Source organism: Elephas maximus, chromosome 18, assembly GCF_024166365.1.
Source record: "Elephas maximus indicus isolate mEleMax1 chromosome 18, mEleMax1 primary haplotype, whole genome shotgun sequence".
Taxonomy (NCBI): domain Eukaryota; kingdom Metazoa; phylum Chordata; class Mammalia; order Proboscidea; family Elephantidae; genus Elephas; species Elephas maximus.
The window spans coordinates 26,043,968-26,061,995 of NC_064836.1; positions in this window are offsets into that span (position 1 = coordinate 26,043,968).

The window sequence follows — 18,028 nt, forward strand, 5'->3', positions numbered from 1 at the left end:
TCATAAAAAAATCAGATAGAAAATGATGAAGCAAAAACGATAAAATATTTAAAAACTGAGGAATCTGTTGATAGTATAAAGTTATTTGTACTATTTTTGTAACTTTTCTGTAAGTTAGAAATTATTTCGAAAGGAAAAGTTGAAAAACAACGATCCCTATAGAATTAGGTTTGCTGCCTGTTATGGATTGAATTGTGTCCCTTCAGGATATACGTTGAAGGCCTCACCCTGCACTTGTGAATTGTGTCCCTTCAGGGTATACGCTGAAGGCCTCACCCTGCGCTTGTGAATTGTGTCCCTTCGGGGCATACGCTGAAGGCCTCACCCTGCGCTTGTGAATTGTGTCCCTTCGGGGCATACGCTGAAGGCCTCACCCTGCGCTTGTGAATTGTGTCCCTTCGGGGCATACGATGAAGGCCTCACCCTGCACTTGTGAATTGTGTCCCTTCAGGGTATACGCTGAAGGCCTAACACTGCACTTATGAATGTGGCCTCCTGTGGAAAGAGGGGATTTCTTTTGTTATGTTGTTGAAGACAAGCAGAACAGGGTGGGTGCTACCCCTAATCCCTCTGAGTGATGTCCTATAAAAAGAGCAGAATAGATACAAAGACACACACAGGGGCGGGGGCGGTGGGGAGGGAAGGTGGAGGGTAATATCATGTGAAGATCTCTCTACAGCCAAGGAGCACCAAGGGCTACCCACTAGGAAGGACCCTCCTCTACAACCAACACCCAGATTTGAACTGCTAAAAACGAAAAACCAAACCCGTTGTTGTCAAGTTGCTTCCGACTCATAGCGACCCTGCAGGACGGGGTAGAACTGCGCCACAGGGTTTCCAAGGAGCACCTGGTGGATTCGAACTGCCCACCTTTTGGTTAGCAGCCAAGCTCTTAGCCACTGAGCCACCAGTTTCCTTTGGACTTTTAGCTTCCAAAATTGTGAGACAGTGAATTTCCCGTTCTTTAAGGCCACCGTTTGCAGCATTTTTTTGTTACAGCAGCACTAGGTAGTGAAGGCCTTGCCTCTCCCAGGCCTTGTGCTATCTCCCTCTCAGTCCCAGCAGCTGAGGTTTCTGTCTTCACAGTTAGCACCAAGCCTGCACTGCCCTGTCAGGCTGTTGAGCCCTGGAGTGTTGTGTCATAGTTTCCCCAGTGGCTGGTAAGACCCCGGGTCAGGGGTTGTCTCTTGGAGTCCCAGGACCTAGCACAAAGAAGGCAATCAATAAGCATTCATTTTTTTTGATAATGTTTAGCCAACCTTTCCTTCAGTTGTGATTTGCTTAAAGAAAGGGGAACTCTCTAGCCAAGTCTGGCTAATCAATTATCTCAATTAACAGGTTTATGCATATTGGAAGATGGCACCCTTGACTTCAAAGTGGTGCTAATTCACACATATCTTTGCTGAGGTTCACTCCTAGAATTTGCGCAACCTTCCTGGGCTGAGAACACAGGACCTTCAAAGCAGTTTGATCCCATAAAGCACAGCTCTGAACCGGAGCGGATTAATGACTTGCTGATATTTGACAATAAGGAGGCAGAGAAGGAAATAACACTCCATCTCTCCTAATTTGATGCCTTTCTACCATCTAAGCGAGTTACCTTTAACCTTCTCCTCTTCTTGTACAAGAAAATTCTTAAAAATTCTTGGTTTTAGCATGTTGTTAGTTGGTATTGAGCTGGCTGTGACTCAAGGTGACCCTGTGTGCAAAACGTTGCCCAGTCCTATGCCATCTTCATGATTGTTGGTATGCTCAAGTCCATTCTTGTGTTAGTTGGAGTGCCTTCCAACCTGGGCGGGGGGGTGGGGGCTCATCTTCCAGCACTATGTTGGACAATATTTTCTTGTGATCGATAGGGTTTTCATTGGCTAATTTTCAGAAGTAGATCACCAGGCCTTTCTTCCTAGTCTTAGTCTTGACCCTCTGGTCTGGGTGACCCTGCTGGTATTTGAAATACCAATAGCATAGCTTTCAACCTCATAGCAACGTACAAGCCAGCATTGTTGTTGGTTGCTGTCGAGTCAGTTTCAACTCATGGCACCCCGTGTGTGCAGAGTAGAACTGCCTGCTCATAGCCAAACCTTTCAGAAGCGGGTTGCCAGCGTATCTCTTCTGGGTGGGTTTGAACCACCAATCTTTCAGTTAGTAGTCAAGTGCTATTATTTATAAAAAAAATAAAAACAGTTGTTGTCAAGTTGACTTCAACTCATGATGATCTCATGTGTGTCAGAGTAGAACTGTGCTCCGTGGGGTTTCAATGGCTGATTCTTTGGAAGTGGATCACCAGGCCTTTCTTCCAAGGTGCCTCTGGTAGACTCAAACCTCCAACCTTTTGGTTAGCAGCTGAGAGTGTTAGCCATTTACACTACTTAGGGGTAAAAAACCAAAACAAAACAAAACCCATTGCTATCAAGTCGATTACTGACCGATACAGACCTTAGACAACAGAGTAAAACTGAGACCCTAGACAACAGAGTAAAACTGCCCCATAGGGTTTCCAAGGAGCGGCTGGTGGATTTGAACTGCCGACCTTTTGGTTAGCAGCTGTATCACTTAACCACAGGAGTAGTGCCCTATAGTTCTGCTTTAGAACTTACTGCAGTTGGTATCTGTATTGAATTACTTATTATCGTTTTTAAGGAGCTCTGCCTACACTTTCAAAGACTTACCATGAGATCCTGGTCCGTCGTGTTTCTTACTAAGAAAGAGCTCCAAGGCCCTCTGTAGTTCCACAACCCATTCAGGAAAGGAGAGTGCAAGGATGCCTTTTATTGCCGCCCACGAGTCTTATTAGAAGACAAGATAGACATTTGAAGTCAAGGAGAGGAATTGGGAGGGGCTGGAGGACCTCAGAGCATTAAATAGTTCTCTGAGTGAGAACAATTAGTGATGTAAGTGTATTCTTGACAATGAACTGCTTTGGGGCGAGATTACTTACAAGCATCATCTAAGCTAAAATCTCCATAAAGAGTTCCGCAGTTCTGAGAAGTCATCTTCAGAGACAATACTTATTGGAATTCATAGATAGGGTTTCATTTTGTACTCTCTGAAATTAGCTAATGTTCTGGTCACTCCTGAGCCTTTAAAAATGGCCCAAATCCCGAGGGTTTTCATAGAAGGGAAGTGTAGCAAAGAGAGTGCTACAAATATGTGGCGCCTTGCGATTATTTAAGTCGGCAGTGCCATCAGAATCTTATTTTTCTAAAACCAGATATAATATTTGCCTTTCCGTCATTATCAAGAAATGAGCAACTCTTTCAGCTTAGCAAAAATACCGACACAATATGAATTTTTAGTCCTAATTTTGAAAAAACATAAAATTTAGCTTTTTTAAAAAGAGCCAATTGTTTTCACCCGACCTTTCTAACTAATTGCATTTTATTTTAATAAGCCTGGAAGGGTAGGAAGATGGTCGGTGTTTTATAGTAATGTAAATAAAAAAATAAAAAATTTTTTTTTTTTTTTATCGACACAGAAGTCATTGCAGTATTGCTGATGTTTTAGAATTTGTTGACATGCAGGAAACGTACTACGTAGCCCAAAGAGATGGGTGGGCTCCTGGGTGAAAGTTTTGAGACAAAACTTGCAGTTTTGATATTGTTTTGACTTCTAAATTTTTATTATATTTAAATATAGCATTTTATAAAATAAAATGAAGTTTGATGCATTTTTCAAAAATATTTCAATAACTTAGGACTTTATACAGAAAGAATTTTCAGTGCTCTCAATATGTAGGAACTGCACACTACTGTTGGTAATTATATATACTCACAGTTTTCAGTGACCTTCTGAAAGTGCTCAAAGAGCCCTGTGATTTACCAGGTGCTTCACTGGTGGTGCAGGGGTTTAGACCTCCACTGCTAAACGAAAGGTCAGTGATTTGAACCCAATCAGCTGCTTCGTGGGAGAAAGGTGTGGTAGTCTGCTTCTGTAAAGATTACAACCTTGGAAGCCCTATGGGGCAGTTCTACTCTGTCCTACAGGGCTGCTACGAGTAGGAATTGACTCAGAGGCAACAGGTTTGGTTTTTTGGTTTTGGTCAGATAATACACCAGGTCTATACATCAGTCTATTGCCATCAAGCACTTCATCCAAAGCATTTCTAAAGTGCTTCTTTAAACTCTCCCAAGTCATTGATATAATGTTTCAATATTATTTTAATTTCATTACATTAATTCATATTTTACTAATAGTTCAGTGCCTTATTATAAATGAAGAAGGCGTATCAGTCCCTGTATACAGCATCATTCTGCTTTAGAATTCCAAAAAAACAGTCCTGGCTCCATCAGGACGGACATCATGCCAGTTCTTGAACCCATTACTGTGGACCGAGACGTGGAAAGTTCTGATTGGCCTGACTGCTGTGAGAAGCTGCCCGGGGCCTGCTGAGTGGAGTCAGTCCTGCCAACACACTTGTTCTGAGAGCAGGTAAGGGGTGGTCCCCCAGGAAGTAGGCACTTTATAAAAAGAACAGCTACGGCAGGAAAATGACCACTCCCTAAATGAAGGCAGCAGATGTCCACTTGGCCAGGAAAAATTCTCTCACAATCTACCTAACATTTGCTGACCACTGAGTACCCACACTTTTTAAACATTTTCTGTGCATGTCTCATGAGTGCACTTTGGGTATCAATGACATTTTCCTTTTTACCAAACAGACTAGAAATCAAAAGGTGAGAGGAATTGTCTGAACCAAACTGTCTCCAGCCAAGACAGGACAGGTTTTGTAAGATTGTTTTGGACTCTCTCTCTCTGTCTCTCTTTCTCCAAGGACTGCCTGCGTCCTTTGAACTCAACGCCTTGCCTCATTCTGCCATTATTGCTTCTTGTCTTAAGGTCTTGCCCTGCCTAACAACTAGTTGTAAGGCCATTTAGTGCAAAGACCTTGTATTGAGTTTCTTTATTTTCCATTACACATTGCTTGGCATTTAAAAGACACCAAATAAATTCTTGGTTACATAATTTTTGAAAATTGGAATAACATATTGTCTAATACCCTAATGAAAGTTTCATGGCAAGAGATGGGGTTGTAGACTTTTCTCACACATCAAAAAGCAGTTAAAAGCAATATTCTAAGGCAAGCAAGTCTTCCAGTGATTAAAGGTTTTCATATTTACAGTTTTGATATAAGATATTTTAAATGGATCATTTGAAAACATACTGCACCAACCTCTGAGTGTGAACTCTGTGAATGACGTCAGAAGTTGGATGAGGGAGCTGCAGTGGCTTCCATTTGAAGGTGTTGGTGTTCTGTACAGCTCCACCAGTGAAGTGCAGATGGTCAGAGAAATGGCTAATTTCTATCATCACTGCTTCCACCCCCACCATCTCTATCATCAATGTCCTCAGTAATAATTATTAATTGAGTACGTAGTAATAAACCCACGCCGTCGTAATAAAAAAAAAATATAGTGAGCTTATAAAGAGGGATAACAGTCTGTGAGCGAGAAGTTCACAATCTAGGTGGGAAAATGGATAAGCACAGGGACATTTACGGGGTCCCAGCAAGTGAACAACAAGGCTTTCTTCCTCGGTTGTGAAAACAAGAGTTTGTCCACAGACAAAAGAGCCAGGTCAACAGGCCAGCTCTTCAAGTAGATTACATCACTCCTCCTGAAGCAATGAGTCCTCCTCACTGTAGTGAACACGGAACAATTTTATACCCTATTCTTTGCCGCGTTTACCTGGTTGCCTCTTCACTACAGCTGCACTATCAGGCCCTCAGGATGAGTTTAAGGAGCCTCCATTTTCAAGATGGATTTCTAATTTCAGATGTTGGCTCACCCAGGTCACGTCAGCCTGTGGGTACAGATGGGGCTATGTTAATCACCGAAGCCTGTATTTTACTATCACCTACCACCTGAGATTGTGAGATCATCACGTATGACAAAACAAACGTTGCCCAGTCCTAGGTCCCCTTCATGGTCCCAGCATATCTTAGTCCATTGTTGAGGTTTTTGTGTCAATCCATCTCAACCAGGGTCTCCCATGACCTTGCTGGCCCTCTTCTTCAACAAACATGATGTTCTCCTCTGGTGACTGTTCCTTCCTGATGATGTGTCCAAAGCAAGCAATGCACTGTGATCCATGTGGTTTTCATTGGCTAATTTTGGGAAGTAGATCACCAGGCTTTTCTTCCTAGTCCGTCTTAGCCTGAAAGCTCTGTTTGAACCTGTCCACCATGGGTGACCCTGCTGGTATTTGATGTACTGGTGGTATAGCTTCCAGCACTGCCAGCATGCAAGCCACTGCTGGTAAATGACAAACTGACAGACAGGTAGTGGCACAGGGCTCTAGTCCCCTGCTAAGTCTGCCTACGTATTTATGGGGGAGTGTTTCTGAGTGCATGGCGGTGGTCTCATATACACCTGTCGGTTTCTGATTGCTCTCCAATTCTACCACCATGTCTGCAGATGACTCTGTCACTTCCCTTGGGTACAGCCGATACTCCTGGGAACCAGCAGCTGTGTAGTTCTGGGGCCCCTCAGCCCATGCACTGCGTGGCACACTGGCACCACTTCAGCAGTACCAGGTCTCAGGGTGTCAAAGCTGCTGTTTTCCGGATCCCTCTCACCCAAGGGACTTTCTGGGCTGAGGTACAGGCCAGCTTCTCTCCCCTTTGGCTGTTACACACCATTAGGGAGTCATCAAGGCAGGACAGCTTGCATGCCAACATCTCATGAAGCTTTTAGCAAAAACAGATACTGTGCTCCACTCAGACTCGCCCTGTCCCTGCCAAGGACTCAGGCCTCGAATCAGGCCAGCTTTGTCTGCCTGGATTTGTGTTCCACCAGCACATGCTGCTTTCCAGAATGTTCCTAGCTCCTACATGCAAATCGCCTTCACTCAGCCCCATCCCACCATTCTGCCAGACAACCTCAGGCATATCTGAACTCTACATAGGTGGTGACATTTATTTTTGGCTCTTCTAGTCCTCCATGTCCCTCTTAGCAACAACCTTTCTGTGATCACCTAGTGCCTCGTGCTCCATACTCCTGCCCAAATGTACAGCTAAGTTTCATTCTGATCATCTTCTTCATAGAAACCAAATAAGTGATTATTGCTTTAATATACTTCTGACATGGAAGGGTACTTGCATTTAAAAGAAGAAAAGACATTGAAGAATGGTATTTCGTATGTATGACGGTTTGGGTGGGGAAGCTGTGTGCATGTGTATACATTTGTGTGCATGCTTGTGAATATATGTATCCATGTGCACAGTTGGGCCTTTGCCTAAAATTCCTAGTCTAACAATGTCACTCCTGGCTCCATTTACAAGAGGAGTTTTCCCATATTTTTGGCCATTGAGTCCTTTCTTCAGATGAAATCATCACAGATGTGAGCGAAGCAGCCTGCTGTGGGTCCTGGGTCAAATCATCTAGGTTTGAATTTTGGCTCCTTCATTTATCAGTTGTAACAATGGTTGAATTACTCATGTTATCCATGCCTCAGTTTCTTCTTTTCTGAAGTAGGAAAACATTGTACCTAAGCCACAGTGTCATTATAAGATCTACTAAGTTTACTTGTGTTGAGTGTTTCAAACAGTGACTGTTACATAGCCTAGAAGGTAGATGTGGGATGAGTTCCCAGCCTCTTCAGATTGGTCCCTTTCCTCCTTCACAGACGACCTTGAGTCACCCTCTAGAAATCTCGCCGATTCAGTAGAACTCAGTCTGAAAGCCACCAAACCAAATCAAATCCATTGCTATGGAGTCAGTTCTGACTCATGGTGACCCCATGTGTTACAGGGTAGAAATGATCCATAAGTATTCTTGACTGAGTCTGTAAGGAAGCAGATTACCAGGTCAATCTTCTGCAATACCACTGGGTGGGTTTGAACTGCCAACCTATAGATTAGAGGCCAAGGGCAAACATTTGTGCCACCCAGTGACCTTCTGAAGCCATCAGAGGTTGCTGTTGTTAGGTGCCGTCAAGTTGGTTCCGACTCACATGTACAACAGAATGAAACACTGCCTGGTCCTGCGCCATCCTCACAATTATTGCTATGCTTGAGCCCATTGTTGCAGCCACTGTATCAGTCCATCTCATTGAGAGTCTTCCTCTTTTTAGCCAACTGTCCACTTTGCCAAGCACGATGTCCAGAGGTTAGTAACTCCATAACTACCTCCACAGGAAAGAACATCTTGAATGAGCCACTCTTGGGGTAGCTCCTTTTTTCATTTCTGCTAACAAGTGTAGCAGGATCAATTAAAAAGATCTCATGAAAGAAACCTGAGCAGTTGTTTCTAATTTGCTGTGTGAGTATTAGTGGCAGGGCAACACAGAAAATCCAGTACCTCTAAGATCAAGCAGCGTGATACTTGAGTAGTCCATGCTCATATCCATCAAAACGACTTACAGTGATGCCATACGAGACGTTGCTTTCTTCAGTTAATTGGATGCTCCTCTGCTTACTTAAGGGTTAAGCTATTTAGAGACGTTGTTGTTGTTGTGCGCTGTGGAGCCAATGCCGCCTCATAGCTACCCTATATGACAGACCCTATATGGCAGACCCTCTGTGACAGAGCCTATATGACAGACCCTACATGGCAGACCTTACATGGCAGACCCTCTATGACCATCTACGAAGCCCCATAGGGCTTCCTAGGCTGTAATCTTTGTGGAAGCATATCTCCAAGTCTTTCCTCCCAGGGAGCTGCTGGTGGGTTCCAAATGCTGACCTTTGGGTGAGCAGCTGAGTGTTGAACCATTGCACAAAGAACAAAACTGAAAACGTTGATTATATTTTCTTTATTTGAAGCCTTTTTTAACTGGCTAAATCCTAGGCTCATCTGATTTCAATGTTAGTACCTTTTTGTTTGTTTGTTTGAGAATGGCTCTGCGCTATCTGGTGAGGAGGAAAAACACAGTAATGTTATTTTACATGGTAAAACAACAGCATTTTTCTAAGCAAGTCCTGAAGGCAGTTGAGAGGTAAGATTGCTAGGTTGTGAAACCATCTTTATCTCAGACTTGACAGATATCTCAGACAGATGTGATGAGATGGACAAACTGCTAAAACGAAACCAAGGTAGTATCTCTCTTCAACACATAAAGACGTTTTGATAAAAAAGAAGAACAAACAGGAAAGTTGACCAGGCATACCAAGATGACAGAGGTCTAGAAGGATAACAAGAGCTTCAGACTGAGGCAAATTTATCCACTCAGTGGAGCTTGGAGGTCATGACTGAGGGTCAGATTTGACCCCAGGGTAATTAGGAGCAGAGGTGGAATAGCAATGATACACGTGGCAGCCTATATGGCAGAGCAGGAAGACTGGCGTGAGAGAGCTAGTAATAGGATCTGCTGGTCCTGGTTCTACCTGAGCACATGGGAAGGGCTGCTGATGGATCCATGGGGCATTGGCAGCCCATGGTGACGCGATGATGTGCGTGAAGGAACAGAAGGAGGAGGAAGCACATAGTGTGAGCCTGAAGGATTGGCCCAATTGGGATGTTACTTCATAAACTAGAAAAAATGAGTTCACTTTGAAGAAAATGTTGCTTATAAACGTATGCTTGGATGTATTCCCCTTCCGGGTTTATTTGAAAAGTAGAGATTCCTAGGTATACCCACAGGCCTTCTAAATCAGAATAATTGGAGCTGGGTCCCTGAAATTTGCATTATTTAAAAGCAGCCAGGGGATTCTGATGTAGCCCAAAAGAGGGCCTAAGTTTGTAAACCAAACTCTAGTGGACAACTAGCATGTGTTCTTTTAGCAGGAGAAACAGTGTAGTAATACATATGTGTTTATTAATTAGTGTCTCTCAGCAATACCCACTGTGATGTTGGAAGCTATGCCACCAGTATTTCAAATACCAGCAGGGTCGCCCATGGTGGACAGGCTTCAGAGGAGCTTCCAGACTAAGACAGACTAGGAAGAAAGGCCTGGCGATGTAATTCCAAGAATTAGTTAGTGAAAACCCTATGGATCACGACAGAATATTGTTCTGCATTGTTCTGGAACATGAGCCTAGGTTGGAAGTCTTTCAAAATACACGTGGCAGCAACGGTGGACTCGAGTTTACCAACGATCGTGAAGATGGCGCAGGACCAGGCAACATTTTGTCCCGTTGTACACGGGGTCACCATGAGTTGGGGCTGACTGAATGGCAGCTAACAACATCCGCTGTGCTGTTTCCTCACAGCTCTTTACAGATATGCTCAACCTGCACAAGTATCGTTTTTAAACTTGTTATTTGCAAATAACTTCAAGCTTGCAGAACAGTTGCAAAAACAATAATACAAAGAGCATCCATTCACCCTTTAACTCATATATTTTACCCCATTTGCCTTATCATTTGCACAGTCTATCTCTCTGTCTCTCTTTTCTCTCCCTGCGCGTGCGTGTACACACACACACACACACACACACACGCACATTTTTTTTTCCTGAGCGATTTCGGGTAAGTTACATGCTTCATGGCCCCTTGTCTCTAAATCCTTCACAGAGTATTTCTAAGAATAGGAATATTCTCCTACATAACCTTCATGCAGTTATCAAATTCAGTCATTTTAACATTGATAAAATGCCTTATCTAATCTACGGTCTGTGTTCCCATTTTTCAGTTGACACAATAATGTCCTTTATTTTCCCTCTAGTACAGGCTCCAGCCTGCGATCAGGTATTGAGTTTAATTGACCTGTCTTTTCAGCCTCCCAATTTAATCTGGAACATCTCCGCAGGCTTTTTCGAACGTCCATGTATATATATTGGATGCAGGCCACATCTCCCAGGAGACTCCGCTTTCAACAGATTGGCTGCTTACATCGTATCACAAAATGGAGGATGCTTACATAACTGCCAAACCACTGAGAATCATGGCCTAGCCAAGTTGACGCATAACATTAGTCCTCTTCTGTAAAAAACAAAAAACTAAAGTAAAAAAACTAATAATAATAACCAGTTTGGGCAAAGTATGTGATTCGTGTAGGGACTTTGGTGGTTCAGTGGTGGAATTCTCACCTTCCATGCAGGACAGTCTCGGATTCAGTTCCCAGCCAGTGCACCTCAAGCACAGCCACCATCTGTCTGTCAGTGGAGGCTTGTGGGTTGCTATGTTTTGAACAGGTTTCAGTGGCTTTTCTGGACTAAGACAGACTAGGAAGAAAGGCTTGGCTATCTACTTTCAAAAACTAGCCAGTGAAATACATATGGATCACAACAGTCCAATCCACAAGCTATCATGTGGAGGGTGCAGGACCAGGTGGCATTTCGTTCCTTTTGTGCTCGGGATCTCCTGAGCCAGGGAACAACCCAACTGCAACTAACAACAACAGTGGGATTTGTCTGGTTTCCCCCTCCCTACACTTTCAGTTTGATTAAAACAAATGAATGTATTTCCATATAAACACTTCCTGTGATGAGAGAATAAACATACTTGTTTTCATGTGTGTCAGCTTTTCAATATGCTGGCATAAAACCCATCTGCCTATTGCCAGCACTCTGGGTAAAGCAGGGTTGATTGGACGCTCCCGTCTTCTCAGTGATCTGAGCGTTGCTTCAGCTGCTTGAAGCAATTAGGATGTGTTGTGTGCACAGACTGGAGTGTTGACTGAACCAATTAAAAGATCAATTAGTGCCCAGCAAGTGCTTAGAGAAGTAGTTTTCTGTGACACTGAGCCGGTTTTCCATCAGTGTGCAGGGCCACAAGGAAACCAACGTTCTGGAATGTCTATTCTTTGTTCCTAATTGTTTTTCCTTTAAATTATTGCCTTTACTTTTAAATGTTCAGTGGAGGCTATTAGTATATGGGCTAATATGACTCAATAGCTTTTCTTGAAATAAGACTTTCATTTATAACATTAAAGAATCACAAATAAGAGTAAATAACACTGGGTTTATACAAACACTTTATTTTGTGTCTCATTCTGATAGAGTTCATTTAGAAAAGTTATTTTTCCATCAGTTATTTATATATGGTTTGGACTTCCTATCACTGTTATTATGTTGTTTTTAGTTGCCGTTAAGTCAGCTCTGACTCATGGCAACCTTACATATAAGAGAATGAAATGCTACCTGGTCTTGAACCATCTTCGTGATTGTTGGTATGTTTGAGTCCATGTTGTGGTTATTATGTCGATCCATCTCACTGAAAGTTTTCCTCATTTTTGTTGCTCTGTTATAGCAACTGAACAGAATACAAGCCTGTTTTTAGCTTTTCTTCCTGTATTGGAAGCCCAGCATACGTGTGCCGTAGCTACATGCAAGCTTTGGATGTAATAGATCTTGTGATACTGTCTTCCCACCTCAGGACAGAGTGAAGACGAATACATTGCACCTCCAGATCTTTAAAGCTAAAAGTACTGAATATATCATGGAAACAAAAATCCTCACAACTGGACCAATAAGCAACATCATGATAAACAGAGAAAATCTGAAGTTGTCAAAGATTTCGTTTTACTTGAATCCACAATTGACGGCCGTGGAAGCAGCAGTCAAGAATTCAAACAACTCATTGCACTGGGCAAATCTGCTGCAAAAGACCTCTGGACAGTGTTAAAAAGTAAAGATATCACCTTGAGGACTAAGGTGCACCTGACCCAAGTCATGATATTTTCAATCGCCTCATATGCATGAGAAAAATGGTCAATGAATAAGGAAGATCAGAGAAGAACTGACGTCCCTGAAGTATAGTGTTGATGAAGAATATTGAATATACCATGGACGGCCAGAAGAATGAACAAATCTGTCTTGGAAGAAGTACAGCCAGAATGCTCCTTAGAGGCAAGGATGGTGAGACTTCATCCCAAATACTTTGGACATGTTATCAGGAGGGACCGGTCCCTGGAGAAGGGCATCATGCTCGGTAAAGTAGAAGGTCAGCAAAAAAGAGGATGACCCTCAATGAGGTGGATTGACACAGTGGCTGCAGCAATGGGCTTAACGTAGCAACAATTGTAAGGATGGTGCAGGACCAGGCAGTGTTTTCATCTGTTGCACATAAGAGTATAATACAATCAGAGCTGGACCTGACTTGAGGGCACCTAACAACAAAGGGATTTGGATTGTTCAAAGGAGGGGTGTGGACAGTCTAGGCAAAAGAAAAGCACAGTTTTGACCTTGAGATTGGGTGTGACTTTGATATAGGGCACCCTAAAGACCTTACAGGACAGAGTAGAACTGCCCCGTAGAGTCGCCAAGGAGCGCCTGGCAGATTTGAACTGCTGACCTCTTGGTTAGCAGCCGTAGCACTTAACCACTATACCACCAGGGTTTCCTTTTTTTTTTTTTTTTTTTGGTTTTTTTAAAGACAGCTGTGGAGGGACTGAGAGCTTGTATGTCAGAATCTTGTTGGATAAGATCAGGCAGAGACGATAGGGCAAGATTTTGAAAGAGTTTGAATACCAGAAGGAGATTTGGGACTTTTTCCTGTTTTACAATAGAGAGACACATTTACATGATGAAGGCAGGGTTTTATAAGGAGACTTGAACTGTGTGTAGGATTGCTCAAGTAGAGACAGCCTGGAGGCAGAGACACCAATTAGAAGACATATAATCTGGACAGCAGGTGTTAAGAGCTGAGTCTAAGGTAGCTGCAAAGAGAAAATATTAATAATAAGGAATAGACATCATGGTCTGTTCAAAACAGGAAACACTGTGGGGAAGGGACCCAAGTTCATGGACCAGAATTTGCCACTTACTGCCCTGGTAGCCCAATGGTTAAGAGCTGCAGCTGTTAACCAAAAGGTGGGCAGTTGGAATCCACCAGCTGCTCCTTGGAAACCCTATGGGGCAGTTTTACTCTGTCCTATAGGTTCTCTATGAGTTGGAATCGACTTGAGGACAATGGGTTTGGGTTTTGGGGGATCAGTTTACACAAGGAGGATTGGTGGTTTAGTAGTAGAATTCTCTCCTTCCATGTGGGAGACCCGGGTTTGATTCCTGATCCATAAGCCTCACGTGCAGCCACCACCCATCCGTCAGTGGAGGCTTGCGTGTTGCTATGATGCTTAGCAGATTTCAGCAGAGCTTCAAGACTCAGATGGACTAGGAAGAAAAGCCTGGAGATCTACTTCCAAAAAGTAGCCAATGAAAACCCGTTGGATCACAACAGTCTGATCCCGTTGTGTATAATTCTCTGTGAGTCAGGAACCAACTCAATGGCACCTAACAATGACAACATCAGTTTACACACTGCTTTAGCTATGACAAACCAATAATATTTAGGCTATTTATTGACCAAAATATATGAAAAGTAAGTTAAGAGTAGTGTGACCAACCATCCAGGCTTACCTGAGAACAAGGGACTCCCAGGACATAGGACTTTTGGTGCTAAAACTGGGGAGGTCCTGGACAAACTCGGATGAGATGCAAAAAGAGGGTGAGACTATAAGCAATTCGTCACTGGATTGAACATGTAGAAACTGTTGATGTGTGTTTTGCTGTGTACATTTTCAACAACAACAATAAAATAAAAATAAATAAGTTAAAAAAAACAGGCAAACAAAAATGTACTCTAACTAAGTAAAACAAATTATGGAGAGTTATGAGGTCTTGCTGGATTCAGAGAAGAGCCTGGTGTCTCCAGGGAGGAAAGAAGCTAGTGTCCTCAAAACCCCAAACACATCAGGATTGATGCTATCAAGTTAAGTAGGGTACTGGAGGAAAAAAAAAAAACATATATATATATATATATATATGAGGATCATCAAAGTTATGCAGACTAAGAAGGATAAATATGTCCTTTAGGAGTTTCATTTTTTTGTAAAGTTATTTTAAAGCAATGTTTATTTCCTGTGTATTTGATGTGGGTTTACATTCACCTAGTTAATCACAAAGCCATCTTTTTTATTTTTCACAAAGTTCGAGACGTGAGAAGATGTACACTGGCGAGAGGCAAGGCTGACTCTGAACGCTCCCGTCTTGTTTCTCAGGAACAAAGCATGGGCTGACCCCACTAGGGGATAAGGGTAGCCTCACCAGGTAGCGGAGGTCCCCGGAAGGAGTAGGTTCAAGAAGCAAAATAGCCCGTGTCCTGAACTCTTTGGAGGTAGCCATTCTGAGAGATTAGACCATCAGCCTCTGAAGACTTCTTTGCCTGGACCCGGGTTCTCTCAGATGACCAGGACTAAACAGGGCCCCGAGAACCAAGGAAGGTAGTAATCAGCCCCAACTGACGATTCTTGAATTTTTTGTAATTAGGTGCCATGGATTGAATTGTGTCCCCTAAAAAGGTTATACTGAAGGCCTAACACCTGTACCTGTAAATATGACCCCGTTTGGAGATAGGGGTATTTCTTGCGATGTTAATGAGGTCAAGCTGCAGTCCGGTGGGGCTTAAACCGAATTCCTCCTGAGTGGAGTCTTACAAAGAGGGACACATGTTGGGGAGACAGATGCCGGGGAAGATACACCTACCCACAGCCAAGCAACACAGGAGTGTCCGGGCTATAGAAGGGGAAAGAGACTAGAGCCTTCCCCCGGAGCCCACAAAGAGAGAGCCACCACCCCACCCCCACCCCCGCTTTCACCTTGAATCTGGGCACCAGCCTCCAGAGTCACGAGGCAGTAAGTTCCTATTCCTTAAAGCCACCCACTTGTGGCAGTTTTTGTTATGGCAGCACTAAGTAACTAAGACATTAGTGCCCTTAGAAGTAGTTACTGATAAAGTTTTATTTGTATGTTTTCCCTTCTAAAAAAAATAGAATGCCACCTAATCACTATTTATTTACCTTTAGGTAAGTAAGAAATAAGCAATGGTTTGAGATATTACCTACAAACAAACTGAAAACCATCATACAAACTATGAGAAACCAGAAATGTTTGTTATTAATTTGACCAAAGAAATATTTTTCAAAAGTCACGATTGTCAATCACTCGCTTGTTTACAAGTAGGACTTTCCATCCTCTAGCACTCAGCATTTGTGAAACTAAGTATTAGCTGAAGGCCTGAGAAGATTTCCAATAAAACAGCAAAAAAGACTTCCTTTTGATCTCTAGGCAGCTCTGAGGAAGATAGGACTCCATTTCTTCTGAAAAATGCTTTGTTCTTTTTACCCCACTTAAGTAGGCACTAGTTTTTTTTTGTTTTTTTTTTTTTAAGTAGGCAATAGAAGGCACGCAATACGTCAGGCTTTCCTCTTTCTCAGAACAAAGCTAATCCAGGCCCTTATCATATGAAACTGAACAGGGACGTAATCTTTTAGGAGACAGAAATACTTTTCCATAATATATTTGGAAATATTTTGATCTTTCTGTATCCTTCTCCATGGCAAAATGATATTGCAAAATTTATTATACCTTAAGTACAATAAGTTACTTGGGTTAGTTAAAAGGAGTTTTGCTAGTAATATTGGAGTTTTAAAATTATGTTTTAAATATAAGCTTCCTGAGGATAAAGATAATTTTACTTGGCTCTGAAGAATTCTCAGTTACATGTCAGACAGCCCCTTCCAACACCAGCGCCAAGTGTTTGATCTGCGTGTACATATTCTTCTCCTGTTTTATTACCTCTGCTAATGGACTTCAAAGGGTTCTTTAAAGGCCCATCCTTCCTTGAAAATTTTAATATTCAATTGCAAGATACTTTCCCTTAACTTCCCTGCTATGGTTGTCAGCTGCCATTGAGTTGCTCCCCAACTCGACATAAGGTGCCTCCATGCGTGACAGAAGGCTGCCTAGTTCTGCACCACCCCCATGACCAGTTGTGGATCAGACCGCTGTGATCCTCAGGGTTTTCCTGGGCTGATTTTTGGAAGTAGACCACCAGGCCTTTCTTCCTAGTCTGTCTTAGTCTGGAAGCTCTGCTGAAACCTGCTCAGCATCCTAACAACATACAAGCCTCCCACCGACAGACAGGTGGTAACTGTGCGTGAGGTGCATTGACTGGGTTTGAACCCTGGTCTCCTGCATGGAAGATGGGAGTTCTACCACTGAGACACGGCCCTTGCTACCCTGTCTTTAATCTCTCCCACCCCAGTCCCATCATACACTAGGCCCGTGAGGGAGCAGTGGAAGAGGCACTGGAGAGCAAGACATAATCTCAGAAGGCCCCATATGCCGCGGTAAAGACCTATGGTTTCTTTGATAGCAAGTGGAGAGCCACTGAAGAGCCTGAAGCAGGGAATGATATAATCAGGTTCCGTCTGGGGAAACCACCCTGGAAGCAGATTAGAGGAGTGACTCCATGGCCTCGGGATAAGGAGTCAGGCTCAGAGAGACTTGGCCAAGAGACCCCTGAGGGGATAAACGGATGGTGCTGGGGGTCTGCAGGGGCCGAGAATCCCAGCAAGACACTGTGAAGCCTTCAGTGCTACAGGTCAGCCACTGTCCAGTCAAGGACACAGGTAATATTGGTGATGTGATCGATCCTTTTGTGGGAAAATAAATTTAGTGGTTTGCACTGTCCAATAAGAGAAAACCAAGAATCATCGCTTGGTCCCAGGTGTTTCCATCTCGACTGTTAATCTCTTTCTGATCGATTCAGGGAATCCCAGGTCAGGAGCACCATCACGTCGATGAAACCCAAGTGACCTTTTTTCACATTAGCAAAATTCCTTGTGAACTAGTGAAATAGTGAACTAGTCCAAGTGGTTAGCTACATTTTTATATCATTTTGCTGTATTTGTCCTGGAGACAACTGGAGTGGCATCGTTTTCTGATACACTCAGAAGTCACTGTGGACCGAAAGAGGGAGATGGACTCAGCCTGGATTCCCAGCTGAGGGCAGGCTGAGCCTGAAGCATTTGTTTAGAAGCTGACGCCCCCTGTGCTGTAGATACCTGAACCAAACCTGAATAACTTTTACACGTTATGGAGGGAGGTAGTCTGACATCTCTCAGAACTGAGCCTACTGCTGTCCCATCCAAGGAATCCTTGTCATTTTTTTTGGCGGTGGGGGACCCAAACTTGGCCAAAATGAGAGACAACCAGACAGGTTTGCTTGTAGTTTGCTGGTGGTATTTTTGCCAAGTCCAAACCATAAAAAGCAGTTGTCACTGAGTCAGCTCCGACTCATGGTGACCCCGTGTGTGTCAGAGTAGAAATATGCTCCATAGGGTTTTCAATGATTTTTTGGCAATAGAT